Genomic DNA, 5,358 nt, shown 5'->3' on the forward strand with positions numbered 1-5,358 from the left:
AGACAACTTTTGATGTTTGTTTCTAAGTGTTCAGGGAGCATATCTGTATTTGATAAAGTTGGTTCAAAGCATGGAGTTTTTGGAAGATTATATAAAACTGCCCTATTCTTTGCTTAAATATGCCTTTCTTGACCATCAATAAGCACTTTGGATGTAATAGCACCAAAACAGAGAACTTTTGGAGGAGAGTCTACCACGGACTTCATTTCCATTTTCTTATACATTTGGTTAGATGTACCTAATTTGTTTAACGCATATATAATTTTTTCTAAGTTCCAATATGATGCTCACTAAAAACAAAAAGATAAATCTGATGCTGCGTTGCACCAATAAGTAAACGGTGTAACGTTTCAATTTAAAACAACAGCATTGATCCACAGTAAAAAAGCGTTCAAGAGCCATCCATTTCCTCCAACTAGCTACCTCGAACATCTTATCATGTGATATGATACAACCTTGGCTTTTACACCAACAGGTATAACGATGTAATCATTCAGTTAAAACAGCAGAACTTGTGCACAGTAAGACAGTAATGAAAGGTTATCTATTTTCTCAAATTGGCTACACCATTTTTTTAGTTGTTGAAAATGCATCATATACCACATTAAAAATCAAAGAGATCTGGTGATTGACAAAATATTTTGTAAAAAAATTACTTGTTTAGATTATAACAAGCAGATCATTGTTTACACAATGGATCACAAAAAGTCCATTTGTAAGGGAATAACAAACCAGACGTAGGAATGTAATTTTCTTCCTTAGAAGGCAATCCAATCAATCAGATCTCATTTCAACTTTAAAATAAAAATACACTTAACCGGTCAAAACCTAGATAAGCGAGTAACCCATCAAATGCACTGTACCTGCTGAAAATAAGACGTCCTAATGTAATTTTCTTCCCTCGTTTTGTATTCAGGGACGGCTCTTCCTAGAAGGCAGTTCAATCAGATCTTATTTCAATCTTTAAAATAGAAATATCCTTAATAGGTCAAAACCTAGGTAAGCGAGTGAACATTTAAATGAATTTAAAGCGTCAATGAGTTTCCCTTACTTTCTTGTTGAAATCCCAATGAGTTGTGTCTGAGTACTTAAAACCTTGCAATAGAAAAAAAAATCATCAAACAACCCTCTGATTCATCTTAAGATTCCAAATCATTATCTACCAGAGGGCATTCTAAATTCTGTACACCTATATAATATACTGGTTTGGAATTAAACAAGAAGCATACCTGCTCAGGTAATTACCCTTCACAAAAATCTGAAATCATGCATTTCATCTCTTCTGGTCCGCATCGAACCAAACAAAATAAAATCAACCAATCCAAAAAAAGGAAAAAAATAAAATAAAATTCAACAAACACCAGCTGGTAAAAGAAAAATAGACAAAGAAAATACATAATGAAAGCCAAAAAATAACAAGCAGAAGCCAATTCAAAGCAATGCAGAATACATAGGAAGATGAGCTCAAAAGAATAAGATATAATTTGCCTACAACTCTTATATAGCAGCTCCATCTCAAACAGTCATAAATTTGCCCCAACTTCTAGTTCTTTCCCACTTCCACTTTAATCTATATTTTAGATTTTATTTTATATTCATATCCACCAACATGGCCAGTGCTCTACGATTCAAAATTTGTTTAAAAAATCGCAAATATTTCGAGTGATTACGGTCGATGGCGATTACATGGAAGCAATTCTGAAATATTTCCAAACCAAAGCCTTCAGATTGCGTTTTTAAATGGAAATATTTTACAGGGACATGAGATACTTTAATATTTACTTTTTTTCTAAGATATAATGTACATAGCTATGCATAGTCATTTAATTACCAAACTCATTTCGAACATGTTTGAACAGGATTACAGAACAGAAGCAAAAGCAAGAAACCTGGCTTGGCGCTCCTCCTCCTGTAGAAAAATCCGCCATGTGCGGCCCTCCCCATCCTCCTGGCCCTCCTCCTGTAGAAAAAGCTCGTGCAACATAAGACGGACTCGCTAGGTAGACGGACGGGCTGGGCTGGGTTTAATTAATTTTTTAACTAATAATTGTGTTTAATGTTTTCTTTGAGATGGAGCTGCTATATAAGAGTTGCAGGCAAATTATATCTTATTCTTTTGAGCTCATCTTCCTCTGTATTCTGCATTGCTTTGAATTGGCTTCTGCTTGTTATTTTTTGGCTTTCATTGTGTATTTTCTTTGTCGATTTTTCTTTTACCAGCTGGTGTTTGTTGAATTTTCTTTTATTTTTTTCCCTTTTTTTGGATTGGTTGATTTTATTTTGTTTGGTTCGATGCGAACCAGAAGAGATGAAATGCATGATTTCATATTTCTGTGAAGGGCAATTACCTGAGCAGGTATGCTTCTTGAGCTTGGAGCAAAGGGTTTCATTATAGTGATTTTTGCAAATCTAGAAAACATAAACAATGTATTCGAGAACAACATGTATTTTTTCAATAATGTGGGGTTATTCATGAAATTCTGAAAAGAAAGTTACAACCCAGAAAAGGAAAAATTGCCAGTAGCCCCATTTTCTTATGCCAAAAGAATATCGAGAGGAGAAAATCATAGAAGGCATTGGAAACATGATTAGAGATTTTGTGAAAATATCCCCATTTTCCTATGCCAAAAGAATATCGAGAGGAGAAAATCATAGAAGGCATTGGAAACATGATTAGAAAATTTGTGAAAATATCTAAAGTGACTAAGCGAGGACACTACACCTCATGTAAGGATATGTGTGTATATGAATATCTCCTTACCACTTTCAAAATCAATCAAAATCTCCTACCATGATGAAGTTTAGCAACAACCTTTGGATTATGAGCATGCATTGTTTAGATGTCATAGGTGCTATGAATACAACCATCTCTTCAAGGATTGTCCCCTGAATCTCACAGAGGAAACAAAAGAAAATCAACATAAATTAGACCATGAGGGTTTTCAGAAAGTCCAACCTCATTGAAAAAACCCTCAAGCACAAAATGTTGCAACGCCATAGGAGCCTCTTCAGTGTGTTGATTTTTCCTTAGGCCCTAGATCTGGTTTGAGGCTAATCACGCACACAAGCACACTAGAAACCCTCAACTTACAAGCACTTAACAGCCACCCTGTTTTCCCATCAATTCACACATTCTCTCTCAACAATCATGGAATGCTAATCCATTTTAAGAGATCTCCAGGAAAAAATAACACAACTTTGAACAACCATAACATTTGCTTGTAACATCAGAACTGTGCAATATGAACAATTCTAGGGCTCTTAAAAGATCTACAGATTAATGTAAAATAAACTCAATTCTTGGTTTCTCAATTGCGAGATACAACCTTGGCATCTTATTTAAAGTACTTTTCATCTCTATACTTTTAAAATAGAATAATTATTTATGCTTACATCTATTATTCTCCTCTATAAAAGGAAATATTCCTTTCATACATGCAACATCATGGGCCTCAGTATATTCATTCATGTGTCTCACCAAGATACACAATCACAGAAATGAGAAATTACTTGTAAAGTTCAAACCATAACATTTGCATGTAACATCAGAAGTGTGCAATATTAACCATTATTCTGGGGCTCTTAACATATCTTCACATTCGTGAAAAATAAATTCAATTCATGGTCCCTCAATTGCAAGGTACAACCTCTGCATCTTATTTAAGTATTTTTCATCTCAATACTTTTAAAATAGAATAATTATTTATGCTTACATTCAGCATTCTCCACTATAAAAGAAAGGATTCCTTTCATACATGCATCAAAGGCCTCAGTATATTCATTCATGTGTCTCACCAAGATACACAACCACAGAAATGAGAAATGACTTGTAAATTTTGCAACTGACATCAGTTCTTGATAAAATAAATTTCTAGGCGTCAGTGTTTCCCTGGCCAAAATTACAGATAAGAGATTGAACACCTGAAAATAATTAGCATGCATACTGTTATGACTCGAGATAACTGGATATGGTGAATTAACCAATGTTGCGAAAATCATTATCAGGAGTAAATCAGCGAGGAGAAAAATTGTAAAAATCGGAAAAAAAAAATCATGATTTTTTCTCAAAAATTCATGATTTTTTTACCAAAAAATTGCGATTTTTTTATGTTATCGTGATTTTTACAACACTGAAATCAACACACTAATACCAAGCAAACACCTAGTTCCATAACATCTAGAGAAGCAAGAAGATGAGAAGAATGTTATACATCTAAGAATAGTTAGTCACAACAGACTAAGTAGAATGCAATTATAGTTAAAATAGATCTAACAAAGAATCCTTTAAAAAATTTATACCTTGGAGAAAAAGGATCCACACAGCTCTGGAGCCCAAAATATATATTTTAGTGTTTTGTGAAGTGCATATGCTTCTTTCTCGTTTGTGTACTAAAGGGTATCTGGTTTAGGACATCGATCTTGTTAAAATATTCATGTTAAGTTTTAACTGTGTTTTTAAGAATCTATTGTGACTGTGAAGCACCTTCCCATTTCATGGAACTTAGTATGGAAGAAGAAATGTGAATTCTATTCTCTAATTTGTCAACTTTATGTTCTTGTAGCCAATGTGTATCATCGGGATTTGAAACCGAAGAATGTTTTGGCAAATGCTGATTGCAAGCTAAAAATATGTGACTTTGGCTTAGCAAGAGTTGCCTTCAATGACATGCCCACAACAATCTTCTGGACCGTATACTATTTTAAATCTATATTATACAGATCCAAATCTAATAAGTTGCTATATTGTTATATCTGGTTTGACAGGGTTTCTGTTGAATTCTCTATTTGATTTTGATTGTTGTACTTTAGTTAGTAAATTTCCCATTTTTAAGATGTATATATTTGATGAAGTGCAGGACATAGCAGACGGAGCCTGAGCTAAGTCCTCGACAATGCTATAATGCTGTGCAGCACGAGCATTGGGGTTATAAGATGACTTCCTGAGTACACCTTTAGGAGGGGGTCGGGGGATTGTCTCGGTGCTGGGCCGTTCAATGTGAAGGGGACCAGAACTGGACGGAGGAGCGCTGGAGGGAACTTCCGGCTCCTTCCCGGCTGAAGATGGATAATCTTTCGCTCGAGTTGTAACATGGATGGGGATGGTTCCAGCCATGAACACCTGAGAACCGAACGAGGACGAGGATTGAGAAGGATCTGCCACCTGATGCGTCTGCTGGGACGGGAAAGGCTCTCTAAGCACGACAGGGGACCCTGGAGCACCTTTCAAAAGCCGACTAACCTCGGACCGCCTGGGGCAATCCTTGGTGTAGTGATCCTCTTCGCAAATGAGACAAGGATACTTAGGCTTCCGTTTGGCTCCTTCCTCGGAGGGAGGTTTAGGAGGGTTCTGCTTCGGCT

Source organism: Pinus tabuliformis, chromosome 3_1, assembly GCF_031772625.1.
Source record: "Pinus tabuliformis cultivar Carrire ecotype Pingquan chromosome 3_1, CPIR1, whole genome shotgun sequence".
NCBI lineage: Eukaryota > Viridiplantae > Streptophyta > Pinopsida > Pinales > Pinaceae > Pinus > Pinus tabuliformis.